This window comes from Nicotiana sylvestris, chromosome 2 (assembly GCF_000393655.2).
Source record: "Nicotiana sylvestris chromosome 2, ASM39365v2, whole genome shotgun sequence".
In the NCBI taxonomy this organism is placed as follows: Eukaryota; Viridiplantae; Streptophyta; class Magnoliopsida; order Solanales; family Solanaceae; genus Nicotiana; species Nicotiana sylvestris.
Genome location: NC_091058.1, coordinates 110,212,176 through 110,234,813, shown reverse-complemented (window position 1 = coordinate 110,234,813; position 22,638 = coordinate 110,212,176).

The window sequence follows — 22,638 nt, the reverse complement described above, 5'->3', positions numbered from 1 at the left end:
AGGAAGCTGGGTGGAGAAACATATCATCGTATTGAGCGCGTCAACACAATTGAAAAAAACAAATGGTAGAGCAACAAGATAAAAAGCATATTGTTATAGACAGGGTATGAGCCTGGCAAAGGTCTCGGCAAGAATCTCCAAGGGATCACCAAACCGGTACAACTGAAGCATCACGATAAAACTTTCGGGCTTGGGTATGAATACACTTGGCAAGAGTATCAGGATTGGTCGCCACCATGGCGTGGTCCTTATTATCCGCTGTAACAATTAGTACCACATTTACACCAGACATTTCAACAAGCTGACGTGATATGGGGGTCTGAAGAAGATGAAGCTTTAGCTAGCATAAGGATTCTATTTATGGATGATGAAGACATGGACTGCGGTGTGATAGTTGAGGAGGAGGAGGAAGAGGAGGAGGAAGAAGACCTTACTATTCAGATTGTAGAGAAAGGAGCTATTCTCAAGAACTGGCCTGCTGCACTATCCCGGGCCCGTCGAGTTCCTCGGTAGCCTGGTAATTATCATCAATTATTTTTTTAAAGCAATTTTATGAGCATCTAAGGCATTTTTCAGTATTTTGTTTTGAACGTATTATGTTTTGAAATAATTTCTCGAGTCATCGAGATGTACTTGTTTTGATATTTTCAAGATTTATTTAATGCATTGCTATTTTTAGTATTTATTATTATCCTTTACATTTTTCTCTACAGCATTATTATTACTTATCCCGATTAACCTATGACTGTGACATGTAATGAGACAATGCAACATAAGGATAGTGATTCAGAAGATATGGAGGATGATGTAATACCTGAGGAAATTGTCAGAGAAGTGGAAAATTTTGAAAACAAGCCTAAGTCTAATTTGGATGAGACCGAGACGGTTAACTTTGGGAATTCCGAAACAGTTAAGGAAACCCGTATAAGCATTCACCTATCACCATTAGAGAAGGAAGAGTACATCCAATTCCTAAAGGAGTATGAAGATATCTTTGCATGGTCTTACGATGATATGACTGGTCTAAGCACATCCATAGTGGCTTACAAGCTACCCACCGATCCCATGTGTCCACCAGTGAAACTGAAGCTTAGCAAATTCAAGCCAGATATAAGTTTGAAGATAAAAGAGGAAGTCACTAAGCAAGTCAAAGCCAAGGTTCTTAGAGTGGTTGAATATTCGACTTGGTTATCCAACATTGTGTCGGTTTCGAAGAAGGATGGGAAGGTCAGAGTATGTGTCGATTATCGGGATCTAAATAGAGCAAGTCCCAAAGATGATTTCCTGTTGCCCAATATACACATACTAATTGACAACTGTGCCAAGCATGAACTCCAGACTTTTGTGGATTGCTTCGCGAGGTATCATCAGATCTGGATGGACGAAGAAGATGCCGAAAAGACTGCCTTTATCATACCATGGGGGATGTATTGCTATAAAATGATGCTGTTTGGCCTAAAGAATGCTGTAGCCACTTACATGAGAGCCATGACAACCATTTTCCATGACATGATACACAAGAAAATAGAGGTGTACGTGGATGATGTCATCATCAAATCTAGAAGAAGCACAGATCATATAGCAGACTCGAGAAAATTCTTTAATCGGCTTCGAAGGTACAATTTGAAACTGAATCCTGCAAAGTGTGCCTTCGGAGTCCCTATCGGAAAATTGCTAGGTTTCATCGTCAGTCTCCGAGGGATTGAATTAGACCCGTCAAAGGTCAAAGCTATCCAGGACTTGACACCTTTAAAGAACAAGAAAGATGTGATGAGTTTCTTAGGGCGTCTCAACTATATCAGCCGTTTCATAGCACAATCAACTGTGATTTGTGAACTGATTTTCAGAATGTTGAAGAAAGATGTTACAACAAGCTAGACTGAAGAGTGCCAGACAGCCTTCGACAAAATCAAGGACTATTTATCTAAACCACCTGTTTTGGTCCCACCGGAACTAGGGAGACCTTTGCTGCTTAACACGATGAGACGGGAAGAAAGGAGCAGACCATATATTATCTAAGTAAGAAATTCACAGCCTATGAAGCATGGTACTCTTTCCTAGAGCACACCTGTTGCGCTTTGACATAGATAGCTCATAAATTGAGGCATTACTTCTGTGCCTATACCACATATCTCATATTCAGAATGGACCCGTTGAAATACATCTTCCAGAAACCTATATCTACCGGAAAGTTGGCGAAATGGCAAATATTGTTGAGTGAGTTCGACATCATCTATGTAACTCAGAAGGCAGTTAAAGGGCAAGCATGGTAGATCATTTGGAAGAATATCCTGTAGACGGAGAATACGACATATTGAAAATGTATTTTCCCGACGAGGAAGTATCATTTGTGGGAGAAGACATCACCGAAGCATACGATAGTTGGAGGATGTTCTTCGATGGAGCCGCGAACTTCAAAGAAGTAGGTATTGGAGCTGTCTTAGTATCAGAAACCGGCCAACACTATCCGGTATCCACAAAACTCAGGTTCCCATGTACCAACAATATGGAAGATTATGAGGCTTGCATCTTAGGACTCAGGTTGGCCATTGACATAAACGTTTAGGAGTTGCTGGTGATCGGAGATTCTGATCTTTTGGTACATCAAGTTTTAGGAGAATGGGCTATCAAGAACACCAAGATATTACCATATCAGTACTATGTGCAAGAGCTGATCAAGAGGTTCACGATGATAGAATTCAAATATGTTCTGAGAATTCAGAATGAGTTCGCAGATGTATTGGCCACTCTATCTTCCATGATACAACACCCATACAAGAATTTCATTGACCCTATCTGTCACGACCCCAAATACCCGGTCGTGATGACACCTATCACATTACTAGGCAAGACAACCCAAACCATTAATTACAACAAATTTCTTTTATAAAACCATTTTTCTAACACAGGTTTAAAGCCTCAATTTTTCATAAGAAGTGCATAAAACAGCCAAAATGTGTGGAAATAAATACAATGTTAAACCAACATAGCCTATACATCTGGTGTCATAAGTCTATAGCCTCTAACATATACAAATCTGACTGTCTGATACAAAACAAGTCTAAAATGCGGAAAAACAAGGATAGAAGAAGAAAGCAGGGTTGCGGACGCCATGCAGCTACCTTGCAGTCTCCAGCAAACTCTGATAATGCTGAGGACCCTCACTCTGCCGCTCAGGCACCTGAATCTGCACACACAAAGCAGGGAGTAACGTGAGTACGCCAACTTAGTAAGTAACTAAAGTAAATATGGTCTGCAAGTAGTGACGAGCAGTTAAAATCATATAAAGGAGTAAACAACAGGATAATAGATCAAACTCTACAGTTTAAAACCAGTTTTGTCATAATATCTCCAGTTTCATTAAGAATACTTGAAATCATTTACTTAGAAATTCATCAATAGAGGCTTATTTTAAAAAGATGAGTGAAAGCAGTGAAATATCATAAATGGGCCCCTCGGGCAAGATATCACTGAGAATATGGCCTTTCGGGCAGCCTCTCAGTCACTCGTGACTCAACTCTCGCCACTCAGTACTCACACTTAGCACTCAAGCTCATTAATATCTCATAATATTAATAACCATAGTAACCGCTGCGGCGTGCAGCCCGATCCATAGTTTATAGTCAACTATGCTCACTGGGGGTGTACAAACTCCGGAAGGGCTCCTACAGCCCAAACGTCATATCGCTGCGGCGCGCAGCCCGATCCAATATATATATATTGCTGCGACATGTAGCCCGATCCATATAAGTATTGCTGCGGTGTGCAACCCGATCCATAATTCATACATATATAAATATCCTCACCATTAGGTTCTCAACCTCTCTCAGTTATTAACCTCACAGCCTCTCTGGCACAACAATAGAAATTAGGAACTCCTTCCAAATAATCCTCACATTTAAGAAGTAGAGTGATAAAACCAGTTTTGAACAATAAACAGGTAAAACATGACTGAGGATATGCTTTCAAACAGGTAGAGTGAGAAAAAAACAGTAAAAATGCCCTTAATGGTCTCAATAGGTCGGCACAAGGCCCCAAACATGTCATACAACCCATAATACAATATAATGACTAAAGTACAGAATATCATAAGGTTTCAAATCAAATACACGGCTTAATAGTCGCTACCGGACGGACCAAGTCACAATCTCTACCGATGCACGCTCACACGCTCATCACCTAGCATGTGCGTCACCGCATTTATCAAAACAATTCGAATACTGGGGTTTTGTACCCTCAGTTCCAGATTTACAATGGTTACTTATCTTAAACCGGTAAAAATACTACTCCGCGATGCCTTTGCCCCTCGAATCGGCCTCCACTCGCGACGAATCTATCCAAAATCAGAATCATGGCGTCAAAATATGCTAAGGGAACTAAGCTCAAGCGAAAACAATCAAATTATACCAAAAATCTCGAAATTGGCCAAACTCGACCCCTGGGCCCATGTCTCGAAACTCGATAAAAATCATATCAACGGAATCCTTATCCTTCCACGAGTCCATACATACTAAGAACATTGAAATCGGAGTCCAAATGACCCCTCAAATTCCCATTTTAAAGTCTCTTAATCTCAAGCCCTAATCCCCAATTTTTCTTCCTTAATCTCCACTAATACCATGATTAAACAATGGAAAAATGATCATAAACCCAAATAATGAAGCTTAGGGAACTTACCCAACTGATTCCCTTCGATTTTCCCTTGAAATCACTGCCCTAGCTCGCTTCCCGTCTTCAAAAATAGAGAACTTAGCAAAATTTCGCGAAAGAAACAATATATACCTTCTGGCCTAGGGATTCCGCACCTGCGACCCAGATTCCGATTTTGCGGTACCGCATTTACGGTCAATGAGCCGCTTCTGCGGCTTTCACTTAAAAGTCCAAAATCGCATCTGCGACCAAGTAGCCGCACCTACGCCATCGCAGGTGCGTTCAGCCCACCGCATCTGCGGCTCCTGCCCTTCTCCTTCTTGACCGCTTCTGCGGTCCTTTCCTCATATCTGCAGCATCACACCTACAGTCCCTAATCCGCAGGTGCAGAAATACCAGAAGCAGAAAATCTGCAGCTTCACCAAAAATCTCAAACTCTCCGTCAATCATCCGAAATCACCCCGAGGCCCCCGGGACCTCAACCAAAAGCACCAACATATCCCACAACCTTATTCAAACTTATACCAATCTTCAAAACACCTCAACAACACCGAATCAACCAAAACACATCAGATTCAAGCCTAAGTTTCCAAAATCTTCTAAATTACGCTTTTGATAAAAAACCCAACCAAACCATGTCCGAATGACCTGAAATTTTTCACACACATCCCAAATGACACAACGGAACTATTACAACTCTCGGAATTCCATTCCGACCCCTATATCAAAATCTCACCTATCAACCGGTAATCGCCAAAAATCCAATTTTGCCAATTCAAGCCTAAATCTACTCGGACCTCTAAAACTCATTCCGATCAAGCTCCTAAGTCCCAAATTACCTCCCGAAGCTAACCGAACCATCGAAACTCACATCCGAGTCCTCTAACATATAAATCAACATCTCGTTGACTTTTCCAACTTAAGCTTCCTCAAAAGATACTAAGTGCCTCAAACCTTACCAAATCCTTTTCGAACCCGAACCAATCAACACGATAACATATAGAACCAATAGACAAAGAAATAAGAAGCAGAAATGGGGAAAACAGAGCGGTAACTCATAAGACGACTGGCCGGGTCGTCACATCCTCCCCAATTAAACAAATATTCGTCCTCGAACGAGTCAAGAAACATACCTGAAGTCTCAAACAGGAGAGGATATCTGCTCCGCATATCCTAATCGGTCTCCCAGGTAGCCTCCTCCATGGTCTGACCTCTCTACTGCACTTTCACTGAAGCTATATTCTTTGACCTCAACTTTCGAACCTGACGACCCAAAATAGCTACTAGCTCCCCATCATAGGTCAAATCATCATCCAACTGAACCGTGCTGAAATTCAGAACATGAGATGGATCCCCATTATATTTTCGGAGCATTGAAACATGAAATATTAGATGCACACTTGACAAGCTGGGTGTCAAAGCAAGCTCATAAGCCACCTCCCCAATCCTCCGAAGCACCTCAAAAGGCCCAATGAACCAAGGACTCAATTTACCTTTCTTTCCAAATCTCATAGCACCCTTCATGGGCGAAACTTTCAATAGAACCTTCTCGCCAACCATGTAGGACACATCTCGAACCTTCCTGTCAACATAACTCTTTTGTCTCGATTGTGCTGTACGAAGTCTCTCCTAAATTACCTTCACCTTTTCCAAGGCATCCTACACCAAGTCTGTCCCCAATAGTCTGGCCTCATCCGGCTCAAACCAACTAACTGGAGATCTACACCGCCTCCCATACAAAGCCTCATATGGAGCCATCTAAATATTCGACTGGTAGCTATTGTTATAAGCAAACTTTGCAAGCGGCAGAAACTGATCCCATGACCCTCCGAAATCAATGACACAAGCATGCAACATATCCTCCAATATCTGAATAGTGCGCTCGGACTGCCCGTCCATTTGAGGATGAAAAGCTATGCTCAACTCAATCTGAGTACCCAACTCTTGCTGCACAGACCTCCAAAACTGCAAAGTAAACTGAGTGCCCCTATCTGAAATGATGGAAATTGGGACACCATGCAAACGAACAATATCCCGGATATATATCTCTGCCAACCGCTCTAAAGAAAAGGTAGTACACATAGGAATGAAGTGCGCGAACTTGGTCAGCCGATCCACAATCACTCAAATAGCATAGAACTTTCTCATAGTCCATGGGAGCCCAACTACAAAGTCCATGGTGATCCGCTCCCACTTTCACTCTAGAATATCCATCCGCTGAAGCAAGACATCCGGTCTCTGATGCTCATATTTCACCTACTAACAATTGAGACACCGAGCTACAAATCCCACAATGTCTTTCTTCATTCTCCTCCACCAATAATGCTGTCTCAGATCCTGATACATCTTCGCGACACCTGGATGGATAGAATACCGCGAGTTATGGGCCTCCTCCAGAATCAACTCCCGAAGCCCATCCACATTGGGCACACATATCCAGCCCTACATCCTCAACACCCCATCATCACCAATAGTCACATCTCTGGCATCATCATACTGAACTCTATCCTTAAGGACAAGCAAATGCAGATCATCATATTGGCGCTCTCTGATGTGATCATACAAGGAAGACCGAGAAACCACACAAGCCAATACCCGACTGGGCTCCAAAATATCTAACCTCACGAACCGATAGGCCAAGGCCTGAACATCAACTGCAAGAGGTCTCTCCCTAACTTGAATATATGCCAAACTCCTTATACTCACCGCCTTTCGGCTCAAGGCATCGGCCACCACATTGGCCTTCCCTGATGGTACAATATAGTGATATCATAATCCTTAAGCAACTCCAACCACCTCCGCTGCCTCAAATTGAGATCCTTCTGGTTGAACAAGTGCTGGAGGCTATGATGATCTGTAAACACCTCACAAGACACACCATACAAGTAATGCCTCCAAATCATCAATGTGTGAACAATGGTAGCCAACTCCAAATCATGAACGAGGTAGTTCTTCTCATGGGGCTTCAGCTGACGAGAAACATAAGCAATAAATCTACCATCCTGCATCAATACAGAACCAGTACCTACTCTCAAAGCATCACAATACACGGTATATAAACCTGAAGTTGATGGCAAAACTAACACTGGAGCCGTGGTCAAGACTGTCTTGAGTTTCTGAAAGCTCTCCTCACACTCGTCCGACCATACAAATAAAGCACCCTTCTAAGTCAACTTGGTCAAGGGCGATGCGATAGACGAGAATCCCTAAACAAACCGGCGATAATAGCTTGCCAAACTAAGAAAACTACGAATCTCTGTGGCTGAGGACAGTCTGGGCCAACTCTGAACCGCCTCTATCTTCTTCTGGTCAACCTGAATACCCTCGCTGGACACCACGTGCCCCAAGAAAGCCACTAGCTGAGCCAAAACTCACACTTGGAGAATTTTGCAAAAAGCTTCTCCTCCCTCAATCTCTGCAACACAACTCTCAAATGCTCCGTGTGCTCCTCCTAACTATGCGAATACACCAGAATATCATGAATGAAGACTATGACAAACGAGTTGAGATAAGGGATCAAATGCATGAACACTGCTGGGGCATTGGTCAGCCCAAAAGACATCACCAAAAACTCATAATAACCATATCGGGTCCTGAAAGTTGTCTTAAGAATATCCGAGTCCCCGATCTTCAATTGGTAATAACCCGAACAAAGATCAATCTTGGAGAACTCTCTCGCTTCCTGAAGCTGGTCAAATAAATCATCAATGCGAGGCAAAGGATACTTTTTCTTAATTGTTACTTTGTTCAATTGCCTATAATCAATGCACATCCTCATTATGCCATCCTTCTTCTTCACAAAAAGAACCGGCGCACCCCAAGGCGACACACTAGGATGAATGAACCCCTTATCAAGGATTTCCTGAAGATGCTCCTTTAACTCCTTCAACTCTGCTGGTGCCATACGATATGGAAGAATAGGGATGGGCTGAGTGCCCAACACTAGGTCAATACCAAAATCAATATCTCTATTCGGTGGCATACCCGACAGGTCTGTAGGAAACAAATTGGTAAAATCCCTCACAACTGGGACATAATCAATACTTGGAGTCTCTACACCGATATCCCTCACAAAGGCTAGATACGAAAGACATACCTTCCCAACCATACGCTGGGCCTTCAAGAATAAGATCACTCTACTGGGAACATAATCAGTCAAACCTCGCCACTCGATCTGTGGCACACCCAGTATAGCCAATGTGACTGTCTTGGCATGAAAGTCCAGAATAGCACGACACGGAGATAGTCAATCCATGCCTAAAATGACATCGAAATCCACCATACACAATAATAAAAGATCCACTCGGGTCTCCAGACCCCTAATAGTCACCACACACGACTGGTACAAACGGTCTACAACAACAATATCGCCTACTAGAGTAGATACATAAACAAGTGAAACAAGAGACTTACAGGGCGTATCCAAATAACGAGCAAAGTATGATACCATATAAGAAAAGGTGGAACCGGGATCAAATAATACAAAGGCATCTCTGTAGTAGACTTAAACAATACCTGAAATCACGACATCTGAAGCAGCAGTATCTGGTCTACTTGGGAGGGCATAAAAACGAGCTTGACCACTACCTGATCGACCTCCCCCTCTAGGGCGACCCCTAGCTGACTGATCTCCACCCCTAGCCGGCTGGGTGGGTGGTGAAGTAATTGGAGTTGAAGTCGAGGGCTAACCCCTCTGCTGAGATGGACCATCATGAAGACGAGAACACTGCTCCTTATATGCCCAAACTCTCTATACTCATAACAACTCCTCGGTGCTAGAGATAGGGACTGAAGGGAACCCCTGGCATCGGAATTACCAGTAGAAGTACCTGGCATGGAAGAACCCTGAACTGATGGAGCACGGGACTAATTTTAGGCTAGAAGGGCACTAAGTGATGAATGACCCTGATGAGAACTGTGAGAACCATGACCCGATGATGTCCCACGATAACCTGGCGAGCTGACTAAGACTGCCTGAATGGACGACCTCTACCCTATTGGAACTGACCCCTCGAAGGAGCACTACTAAAGTTACCAGATCCCCGAGGCCTCTTGGCCTCCCTCTCCTCTCGCTCATGGAAACAAACCGACTCAATCTCATAGGCGATGTCAACAACCTCCTCAAAAGTAGCACCTGTAACCCTCTCCCTAGTCATGAGAATCTAAAGCTGATATGTGAGACAATCAACAAACCTCTTGATCCTCTCTCGATCTATGGGAACCAACCAAACCGCATGACGAGCTAACTCAGAGAACCGCATCTCATACTGCGTCACAGTCATCTCTCCCTAATGCAACTACTTGAACTGCCTACGCAGCTCCTCTCGGCGAGACTGTTGCACATACTTTTCCAGAAAGAGAATAGAGAACTGCTGCCAAGTAAGGGGCGCTGCACCAACAGGACTACGCCTCTCATACGCCTCCCACCAAGTGAAGGCAGCCCCAAAAAACTGAAAGGTAGTGAATGCTACACCACCGGTCTCTAGAATACCCGCTGTTGTCGCGCCCCCTTTTTCTCGTGAAATTGGGTTTATGACATTTGGATGGACAACTCGTTCCTTTTGGGTACTCGGTTTGCATTTGAAGAGTCGCCACCTAATGATTAAGGTGCATTAGGACACCAATGGGGTTTGATTTGAATAACCAGAGATAGGGTAAGGGCTTGAAATTATTCTAAGCGGAAGGTGTTAGACACCCCTTAGGATCCACTAGTGTGGTTCCCGGCCAGACATTTATTGTGAATTCGGGTGCAATTAACATATAAGCAAATAAGAGGGGATTTCAATACATAATGGTTTGAAAGTAAACAAATTTGAAAGAACGATCAAAGAGCTGATTTTTAAATAAAGAGTTACAATGCTAAAAAAAAGAATAAAGAATAAAGGGGTGGGGGGTGGGGGTCCTAGGTTTATTAAAAATATGGATCACCCCACATAATGTCCGGTAATCACTCCTTAATGAGGGGCTACATGTGACATTATCGCGTGGTCATCATATCCATATCTACCCTTCCCACCCCGTTAAGGTATTAAAGCGCGGATTGGTCTCGATTACTTATTGCATGCTATTACCCGTCCCATTCTTACCAGTCCCCGAGGCACTTAGGACTACTAATTCTAAAAGGGAGGGATATTAGGCTTATTTGAAGTTTCAAAGGTAAAAACTCTAAGATGACATACAAAAAAAACACAAACTGCATATTAAAGGGGAAACACATAAGCATATAGGCTCTAGTATACCTCCTCAAACAAAACACATAAACTAACATATCTTACACATACTTCTTAGGTCTGATTTAAAATACTGAAGATGAGGGAGATTAATTATTGAGGCAGATTAGTTTATTACATAACTCAGATAAGAAGTCTGAATCAGGCCTGCCTGCTAGTTATAACGATTAACAAAGCGGATTCAACTTGCGGTTATTACTCTAAGGCTTGCCTAAATGTTTAGGTAGGGTCCTATAGGCATGCTTGCTAAACCTTGTTAAGCGAGGGAATTTGGTTATTAAAAGAGGTTCAGAATGTACAAAATTAAAAATTAAACCGGTTACAGGTTCTGCAAGCGATAGTATCTACTATTACTGATTTTAGTTCCTAGGAGCATGAAATCTAACATTGACTGTGAATAAAACGAATCAGAATTATTTAGAAACCCCTAGAGGCATGATTTCTATATGTAGTGAATATGCAAAATTTAAAACACCCTATAAGCATGGTTTTTAGGTGAAGTTTTGAATATGCAGAATTAAAAAGTACCCTATAGGCATGTTTTCTAAATGAAGTTTGCATATGCAGAATTTAAAACACTCTATAGGCATGTTTTCTAAATGAAGTTTGAATATGCAGAATTTAAAACGTCCTATAGGCATATTTTCTACCCTTGCATGCATATTACCCAACCCTTTTTACTAGCCAGCCCCAGATGTTTATTGCAACTTATTACAAACCAGAATAATAAGTTACATCAGAAAAGTACAAAGAAAAGTACAACCAGAGGAAGCCTGATTCTTGACTTCCTCTCTGAGTTATGAGATAAACCAACTCAAAGACCATTGATCCAAAGCCTTTCTTCAGACTTGAGTGTGTCAAAGTTCCCTAAAGGCCTCAATAGGACCCGGGGCAGTGCTCACACCCAAGTTTCATAACCAGAATTGGGACATGTGTAGTGTGGAAGTGCCAGCCCTCATGTGTCCGAGTTCAGAAGGAGCTCATGGGTCCCAAGGCAAGGCTCACAAGAGGGGGTAGAACTTAAGTCTAAGAGAGAGTGGAAGTGCAAAAACAGAGCTTTACGAACTAAGGAAGGAAAGAGGTGCTAGGAAACAGTTACAGAGTTGATAACTTCACACAAAAGGTGTTCAGAGGTTGGGAATTTATTGCAAAGAGCCTATGTACTTAGGCAAGGGTCAACTTTGGGCATGCACAACAATAGAAGATGCTAGCATGCCTATAAGCCTACCAGAACACACAACATCAGAGAGACATAGAGGTTATGATCCCAGGGGATCAAGTTCGAGTTATGGACATCAATGTTCCATACTGCCATGCCTCAAACAAACCATAAGTATCAAACACATTGGGGTAGGGTTTTGGGGTTCATAATACATAGATTCAGAATAGGAAGAAAGAAATTACAACATGCTAAAATGAAGTACTGAATTAAATACAAGCAGCAGGCAGACAAAAATGCAAGAACATTAAGTAACCATGTTGTTGTTGATGCTGAAAACTTAATTAGGACATACTAGTTCAAAGAAGCAAAACATAGTAAAGAAAGGTAGCAGGAATTTTAAAATATAGCTTTGGCTTTCAGCCAGCTAAATAGGCCACAGTAGAAGTAGTGAAGCAAGAGAGAATGTTTTGAGTGTAAGTGAGTTCAGAACTAAGAGTGTTCGTGTGTTTGTGCTAATGAAAGAGCAAGGTACTTATAGTTTGAAAATAGGTAGAAAATAAGGCAAGAATCATAGTCTAGCAGTAATTATGGAACTATGTACTAATTAAAATCAAATCAGTATAAGTACTTCCTTTAATTAAGGAGTTAAATTTAAACGGTAATAGGAAGAAAACATTTAAGGAAAGAAATCAAGTAGAGCATCATGTGCAGAATAGACAATTAGGGGTAAGTACATAGAGGTTCAATTAAGGGAACAACTAATGAAGAATCCTTGAAATACTCGGTTAATCCAAATAAGGTAAGAAGACAAAATAAAGTTGCAGAATATGGAGATAATCGAAAATCAGTGTCACACCTCCTTTTTCCGCACCCGCAGGCGGAAGGGAGTTTTTTCCAATTAAAGGACAATCGAAACGGGATTTGTTTATTTATTTCAGAGTCGCCACTTAGGAGATTTAGGGTGTCCCAAGTCACCAATTTTAATCCCGAATCGAGGAAAATAATGACTCTATATTACAGTCTGCATACCAGAAAATCCGGATAAGGAATTCTGTTAACCCGGGAGAAGGTGTTAGGCATTCCCGAGTTCCGTGGTTCTAGCACGGTCGCTCAACTGTTATATTCGGCTTGTTTATCTGATGTTTAATACAATTATGAACCATGTGCAAATTTTATCTTTTAACCACTTTATTAATTATTATTATTAGGAATGTGAACGTCGCTTAAAACATGTCTTTGGACTGCGTCACATGAAATGCACCCACAATCCGGAACATATCTTATTTGACGTTTTGGGATTTGGATTTGGGTCGCATGAAATGCACACCCCAAGTTTTAAGAAAGTAAATTATTAAACACGCGCCTAAAAGACTATCGCATTATTATTTTAGGAAGGGCCATGAAATTTGCTAAACGGCCCGTCCCGGAATCTAAGTATTTAATATATACATTTAGAGGGCCCCGCAGATTCTACATTTTTTGTTTGTCGAGGCTCGTCTCATTTTTATTTTTAAAGGATAAACCTATAATGACTATATTTCCTATTAAGTTCGTCTCTAAAATAAAAGAAAATCTCTTAATTATTTACATGCTTGCAGATTATTTACAGCAGGATCCGAAACGTTTTTACAGAATAAGGAAACATGACCATGCATACGGACAGCTGATCGAATATTATGGGCCCAAATCCAGCTCATGCGGGATGGGCCAGACCTGGGCCACTGTTTATCCGAGGCGGGTCTGTTTGGTCTGTTTTGACCTGGGCTCGACCTTCATAAGGTTGAGGGGCGCGGACTTGTGCTAATTGTGATAAGGGTGTGGCTTGATAATTATAACGAGGCAGTTTATCAAAAGAGAATGAAAATTAACTAAGGCGGATAGTTTTATTCTTTGACATGCATTAAAAGAGAACGCTAATTGCAAAACACAACTAATTTTTCCAAGACATAGCCTAGTATACTGCCAATCCTTTTGTCTGTTAACCTAACCAACATATGATATTAAACCATACTACATTTTTTGTATTCACTATATGAAAGGACCAAATCCAATACCCAAACAAGATTGTAAACCATTACACACTACATAATCATCTATATAGCAACTACATGTGGACATAGATGTCTTCAAATCTTCCCTTTTGTATTCATGCTCGACTTTCAAATTACATGGACAGTATTAGTTGTGTACCTGGTATAGAGGAACAAAAGAAGAAGGAAAAGGATCAGCTGAATAGTACACAGCAAACAACAGCACAGCAGATTCACAGCAACAACACAGCAACAACACAGCAACAACGATGATGAAGCTCAGCAAAGAGTCGAACAACAAATGGACAATCCCAGTAAACAGAGTAGGAAATAACAGCCCAGAATGTTGAATGTAACAGCAACAGAAATCCAATGACCACAAGAAAGCTTGGCAAACGACAGAAAAAGCAAAGCCACGAAGACAACCTGATCAAACTGGATTCTTACACAGTTTCTTCTAGACAATACTCATTCACAATGTTCTGAAATTTATTCCTGTTTTTTCCTTTTCCAGTTTTCTTACTCACAGACTCTCTCAAGACTCGAAAAAAATCAACCCCCTTTTCTAATGGAAGGTCTCCTCTTTTATAGCCTAACCTTAACACTTTACAGTCTGTTTTACAACTCAAAATTGCCCCCCCTGTTGTTTTTCCACTCACTTGTTTTAAATAACCAAGCCCCCATGAAATCCCTGACAGCCCCTCTCTCTTTTTGGTTGTTAAAGTGTACTGATCACTTGTTTATTTAACCAAAGTATGGGCAGCAGGAATATAATCTGACAGCACATGCTGTCCAATTATTTTAATTCCTTAAAGCTAACCACACACATGCTGCCCACGGTCTAAACCAAATGGCATCGGGTTTTAAAATCAAAGTCTGAATCTGCCATTATAACCTTTCCCCTAGATGTTCTTTAATTCGATTTGAACAAAATCAATAGGCAATACAATTCAGTTTCTAATGGGACTCAAATACGATCACAGCAGAAATAAGCAATACGAATCAAGTTGTTACCATTAACGATTGAAACTAATTGACGACATATATCGACTCGACTATATTAATCGTAACACATAACAATCAATCGTTCATATAAACAACACGTATAGAGTCCCGAATGACCTCAGACAAATTTGTTCAAACACTGGGAACTTATATGAATTAAACTCGTTTGACGATTAATCTAATTGATGAACACGTATATCACAGGGTATATTCAGAACACAAACAGAAGACAATTGGCCAAATAAAAGGCCTTTAACAGAGATGGAAGAAATCCGAATGAAAAATAACAAAATAACAAACAAACACAAAGAAATATGCTGACAACTTAATTAGAACCAAACAAAGAGAAAAGGAAACTTACTGAAAAAGTTTGAAATCAAACGGACTCAAATCAAACTCGACTTCGAACTTTTGAGGCCGAACAAACTTTAATCAGGGTGTTCTCACATGAGAACACCTTGATTAAGGTCTATTAGACCTCAAACCCATGTCCAAACCGGCCGGATTCCCCAGGTGCATGTGTTCTAAAGTCTGGATTTCCAGATCTGATTTTTAGGGAGTTGTGGGTAGATTCGGACCAAACCAAGCTTGGTTTGGTCACGAGGAAGGTCAGGGGAGTGTCTGGTATGAAGATGGGGTGGTTTGGCATAGATCCGGGTTCGACTCAAATCTTCAAATGAAGATTCGAGACGAACGAAAGTGATTCGAGGCTCGTGGTTAGTGGATTCGTGTTCAGGACAGTGAGGTGGTCCTAGGGTGTTCAGGAGGCGGTCCACCGGCGTTCGTGCCGCCGGCTTTAATGGCGAGGGAGACGAGGGCGGCTAGGGTTTCTAATGGGAGGTCCGGGTTCGACTTGGGGACGAAGGGGTGGGGTGTTGGTATAGGGGGCGTGGGTATAAGGGAAGGTTTATATATGGTCTATGGGATTGGATCTGAGCCGTTAGATCAGATGATCTCAACGGCTTGGATCTGATGCTGAGAAATGAGACGGGGTCGTTTGGCAGTTAAACGGGGTCGTTTGGTTTAAGTGAGGGGTTGGGTCAGGCTGGTTATTTGGGTCGGGTTTGAACATGGGTCGCTGAAAGAGGTCCTGAACCGTTGGATCGGCTGGGACGGACGGCTCAGATTGATTTGCCTGAAACGACGTCGTTTCAGGAGGTGCCTGGGCAGGCCTGGTCTGGACCGGGTCAGATCGTTGGTTTGGGCTTGTTTTTGTCTTATTTTTTTGGCCCAAATTGATTTCAACTTTCTTTTGTTTTCCAATTTAAAGAAAAATAAAAATAAAAATAACTAATAAAACAAATGAAATTAAAACAAATAACAATATGGCATTTCAACATAATTATCATACCAAGTAAGTTAAATCACAACCTAAAACGGACGATGCACATATATTTATATTTTTGAATTTTCTTTTAACGCCACATATATTTTTTTGTATTTTTGTTTGATAATGACTAGATGCAAAATGGACAGACTCACAAACGACTAACAAAACATGTCACGGAAAGACCGAAAAATTGTACAGCGAAGCCTTTTGCCACTATTTTTATTTTCTTTTGGAGCGATTGTCCGTGAAGCAAAAATCACGTGCTTACAGCTGCCCCTCTTTGCACGAAGACACGAAGGGTTTTCGCGCAAAGATAAAGCGAGCGATTTTTGCCCGTCCGAATACTCCGTGTGAAGCATTTTTTGAAAAAGATTTGACCGAACCTTTGCTTCAGAGGTTTCCTACATATCCTGGGCTGAAACAGGAATCAGGTCAATGTAGTTCGGGAAATTTTGGTAGCTGGGACTACCGTGTGACTGTAGTGTTTGCTGTTGTTGTGCGCTGTTGTATGCTGCTGTAGGATGCTACTGCTCAACCGATCTCCCTATTACATTGCTCTAAAAGGAAAACAAGAAGCTAAGCTAAACTGAGGATCCTGAAATCTCATCCATCTTCAACTTGTTCTTGCTGCCTTGCTTTCTTGTCGGCTAACGCTTTCCTCTGACGCCTTTATTTTGTGAACTTGGAGATGATGCTGGTCCTTCACCTTTTCTGAATGTCAGTTCTCATCACTTTGCTTGATTTGCTGGGGATACGGCTTTCTTCTTTAAATCTTCCAATGGTTTCTTCAGTGGTATGGCTTTTCATCAGAATTGTTATACTGGGCATGCTACACCGTTCCCAAACTACTTCTTTTGAGACGCGTTCCTTTTTCCTTTTGAATTGCGCGCTTGCCTCTGCAGTTGTCTGCTTCTTGGTGCTGGGGATTTCATTGTTTCCCGTTTGGGGATCTCTGTTGTACCCTTCCGTCTTCAGGTGGGGTGACTGATTCCAAAATCTAGAGCTGAATGTATTCCCGCATTATACTGGTGGGCGACCTAGAACTTAAAAGTATTCCCGCATTATACTGGTGGGCGACCTAGAACTTAATGTATTCCCGCATTATACTGGTGGGCGACCTAGAACTTAAATGTATTCCCGCATTATACTGGTGGGCGACCTAGAACTTAAAAGTATTCCCGCATTATACTGGTGGGCGACCTAGAACTTAAATGTATTCCCGCATTATACTGGTGGGTGACCTAGAACTTAATGTATTCCCGCATTATACTGGTGGGCGACCTAGAACTTAAATGTATTCCCGCATTATACTGGTGGGCGACCTAGAACTTAATGTATTCCCGCATTATACTGGTGGGCGACCTAGAACTTAAAAGTATTCCCGCATTATACTGGTGGGCGACCTAGAACTTAAATGTATTCCCGCATTATACTGGTGGGCGACCTAGAACTTAAAAGTATTCCCGCATTATACTGGTGGGCGACCTAGAACTTAAAAGTATTCCTGCATTATACTGGTGGGCGACCTAGAACTTAAAAGTATTCCCGCATTATACTGGTGGGTGACCTAGAACTTAAAAGTATTCCCGCATTATACTGGTGGGCGACCTAGAACTTAAATGTATTCCCGCATTATACTGGTGGGCGACCTAGAACTTAATGTATTCCCGCATTATACTGGTGGGCGACCTAGAACTTAATGTATTCCCGCATTATACTGGTGGGCGACCTAGAACTTAAAAGTATTCCCGCATTATACTGGTGGGCGACCTAGAACTTAAAAGTATTCCCGCATTATACTGGTGGGCGACCTAGAACTTAAATGTATTCCCGCATTATACTGGTGGGCGACCTAGAACTTAAATGTATTCCCACATTATACTGGTGGGCGACCTAGAACTTAAAAGTATTCCCGCATTATACTGGTGGGCGACCTAGAACTTAAATGTATTCCCGCATTATACTGGTGGGCGACCTAGAACTTAAATGTATTCCCGCATTATACTGGTGGGCGACCTAGAACTTAAATGTATTCCCGCATTATACTGGTGGGCGACCTAGAACTTAAAAGTATTGAAATTGTTTCCCCGTTCTTCCGAGAAAATTTTCGACAATCGGCAGAAAATTTTCTGCCCCGGTTTTTGGTGACTTCCATGGCGGTGCATCTTGCTGCCATCATCAATCCTTTGTTTTCCTGCAGTAGACAAAAGGATTTAATCAGTTTTAATCGTGGTGGTAGAGGGTGCCTTTCTGGCGAGCAATTTTTCTCTCTTCCCCTTTTCTTGCTCTTTGTCCCCATAATTGGTTGGCGGGCAAAGTTGCCTGTTGGGGGTCTCTAGCCTGCTGGGGATTGGTTTTCAATTTATCCCCTTTTCTGCTTTCTTTTAAAACACATGATGTGGGAGTCTGCTTCTAACTCCCGAAACCACTCCCTTTTGGAGCTTACTTCTTCCAACATTTCCGAGCACAATCCCTGCATTGCCTGGGGCCGGCCTTTAAGACTGTTTGTATTATCCTGCATTGGATGAATTCCCCTTCGGTTTCTGGTAGTAAGCTTTGACAAATCCTTTAAAGACACATTTTAGGAAAAGAAATAAAGATATGGAAAAGAGAAAATCTTTCTGAACCAATATTTTGTGGGAGGAGACAATCAAAAGAACTTATCTGGAGGACACAACTGGTCCCCGTGATCATGACGTGCACCATAGATTCCCGACCCAGTCTATTTGTATCAATCGATTTGCCCGATGGTCTGACTTGCTGGGGATGATAAATGGATGTTCATCCTATTGCGAATGTGGTAGCTTTTGCTGCTCTATCTTGTCGCCTCATGGTGCCCTTCGAGGGGTTTTCACTAATGAGACTCTCTCTTTTCTCTCATCTCCCGACGCCTTACGGTGCCTGTGAAGGTTTTCACCAATAAGACTCTCTCATTTCATATCCCTCATCTTACATCGCCTTTCGGTGCCTGTGAAGGTTTTCACCGATAAGACTCTCTCATTTTATTTCTTTCGAGAATCCGGTGTGTTGTAGATACGACCCTCTCTTCCGGGGATTCTTTTGACTATCAACTCATTCCCAGTCTTACGATCCTTTTCTTTGCTGGGGATCAGTGTATTATTCTCGGCCTTATTTGCCGGATTTGGCATCTCTCGAACATTGATCGGGAGGTCTTTTGGATGTCGATGTTGGTTTTGGTGTGGGATTGAAGAAAGGCTATAAAATGAAAACAACTTGAAGGGTGATGTGCTACAACTTTTGGAATCAAACCTTTGTTGGAACTTAAAACATAACCTCTGCCCCAGTTTTCTTGCTTGGGGAATTTATTTTTTACGCTTATGTTGAGTTACGTGCGTTACGCACATTGTGCTACATTGTGCACACTATGTACATTATGCATCCTATATTTGCTATGATGCACACTATGACCGAGCCGTGAGGCGCCTACGTATCCTCTTTGAGGAATCAGGTCAAACGTAGTTCCCACGGTTTTGTTATTTGTGATTTTATCTTCTTCCTTTTTCTTTTCCTTCTTTTCATTTTTCATGTCTTTTTTTTTTTTTTCCGTATCTTTCCCATTAGTGATTCCAAAAGAGGGGTATTGAAAGAATTTGCTTAAGGCTCAAAGGGGGAAGCGAGGGTTAAAAGTGTTTGGATAGAAGAAAGAATTGCCTCCGTCATCTCATTATTCAACAAATGCCAAATACAAACAAATAAACCAAAATTGCCATAATTTAAAGAAATTACGCATAATATCTCTTGACTGCATCTGAATTGATAGCCATGTCGACACATCTTCCCTCGACATCTGTCAAACACAAAGCACCATTGGCCAAGACTCTGGTCACGATATAAGGCCCTTGCCAATTTGGGGCGAATTTGCCTTTTGCCTCGACCTGATGTGGGAGGATCTTCTTCAATACCTGCTGCCCTACTTCAAACTTCCTGGGGCGCACCTTTTTATTATACGCTCTTGCCATTCTCTTCTGGTACAGCTGACCATGGCACACTGCTGCCAATCTTTTCTCATCTATCAGGCTCAACTGTTCCAAGCGAGCTTTGATCCATTCATCATCATCAATTCCGGCTTCAGCGACAATTCGGAGGGACGGAATTTCGACCTCCGCTGGTATCACGGCCTCAGTTCCATACACCAACAAATAAGGAGTTGTGCCTATGGAAGTCCGGACGGTAGTGCGGTAACCCAACAAGGCAAAGGGTAATTTCTCGTGCCATTGTCTGGATCCTTCCACCATCTTCCGCAGTATCTTCTTGATATTCTTGTTGGCTGCTTCGACTGCTCCATTTGCCTTAGGACGATATGGGGTGGAATTGCGGTGTGTAATCTTGAATTGTTGGCATACCTCTCTCATCAGGCTGCTATTAAGATTCGCACCGTTATCCGTGATGATCACTTTCGGGATCCCAAATCTGCAGATGATATGGGAGTGAACAAAGTCCACCACTGCCTTCTTGGTTACTGATTTGAAGGTTTTAGCCTCAACCCATTTGGTGAAGTAATCAATGGTCACTAGAATGAACCTATGACCGTTGGATGCTGCTGGCTCGATGGGCCCAATGACATCCATGCCCCATGCTACAAACGGCCAGGGTGCTGACATCGTATGTAACTCTGTTGGCGGAGAATGAATCAAATCTCCATGTATCTGGCACTGATGGCATTTCCTTACGAAAGTGATACAGTCGTGTTCCATGGTTAGCCAATAACACCCTGTTCGAAGGATCTTTCTTGCCAATACATATCCGCTCATGTGCGGCCCACAAACTCCGGCATGTACTTCCGCCATAACCGTCGTTGCCTGCCCGGCATCTATGCATCTCAACAATCCCAAATCCGGGGTTCTTTTGTACAATACTCCTCCACTGAGGAAGAAACCATTCGACAAACGCCGAAGGGCTCTTTTTTGGTCCCCAGAGGCATGTTCTGGATATATCCCCATCCTGAGGTATTCCTTGATATCATGAAACCAGGGTTCGCCATCTGCTTCTTCTTCTATGGCATTGCAGTAGGCGTGCTGATCACGGACCTGGATGTGTAGAGGGTCAACATACATTTTGTCAGGGTGGTGCAGCATTGATGCTAAGGTGGCTAAGGCATCCGCAACCTCATTGTGAACTCTCGGGATGTGTTTGAACTTTACCGATCGAAATTGCTTGCTCAGATCATGCAAGCATTGTCGGTATGGTATGAGCTTTAGATCTCGTGTTTCCCATTCACCCTGAATTTGATGTACCAAGAGGTCCGAGTCTCCCAAGACCAAGACGTCTTGGACATCCATGTCAGCAGCCAAGCGCAGACCCAGAATGCAAGCCTCATATTCGGCCATATTGTTGGTGCAATAGAAGCGCAGTTGAGCCGTAACAGGATAATGCCGTCCTGTTTCAGAAATGAGTACTGCTCCTATTCCAACCCCTTTTGCGTTTGCAGCTCCATCGAAGAAAAGCTTCCAACCCGGTTCCTCAGGTAATTCCAACTCATTCGTATGCATCACCTCTTCGTCAGGAAAATACGTTCTTAAGGGCTCGTATTTTTCATCAACGGGATTCTCTGCCAAATGGTCTGCCAGTGCCTGGGCTTTCATGGCCGTCCTCGTCACATAGATGATATCAAACTCTGTGAGCAGAATTTGCCATTTTGCCAACCTTCCCGTGGGCATAGGTTTCTGAAAGATATACTTCAATGGGTCCAAGCGGGATATGAGATAAGTAGTATATGAAGACAGGTAGTGCTTCAACTTCTGAGCTACCCAAGTTAGGGCGCAGCACGTTTTCTCGAGTTGAGTGTACTTGACCTCATGCACTGTGAATTTCTTGCTAAGATAGTAGATGGCCTGCTCCTTCCTCCCTGTGTCATCATGTTGCCCCAGTACACAACCAAATGAATTTTCCAAGACCGTCAGGTAAAGGATTAGGGGTTTCCCGGGCTTAGGCGGGACCAATACGGGTGGATTAGACAGATACCCTTTGATTTGGTCAAAGGCCTCCTGACACTCTGCTGTCCAACCTACTGCAGCGTCCTTTCTCAGCAGCCGAAATATGGGCTCACAAGTCGCTGTGAGTTGAGCGATGAACCTGCTGATGTAATTGAGTCTACCCAGCAAACTCATTACCTCTGTTTTGTTCCTTGGCGGTGGCAAATCTCGGATGGATTCAATTTTGGATGGGTCTAACTCAATCCCCCGTCGACTGACGATGAATCCTAGCAACTTT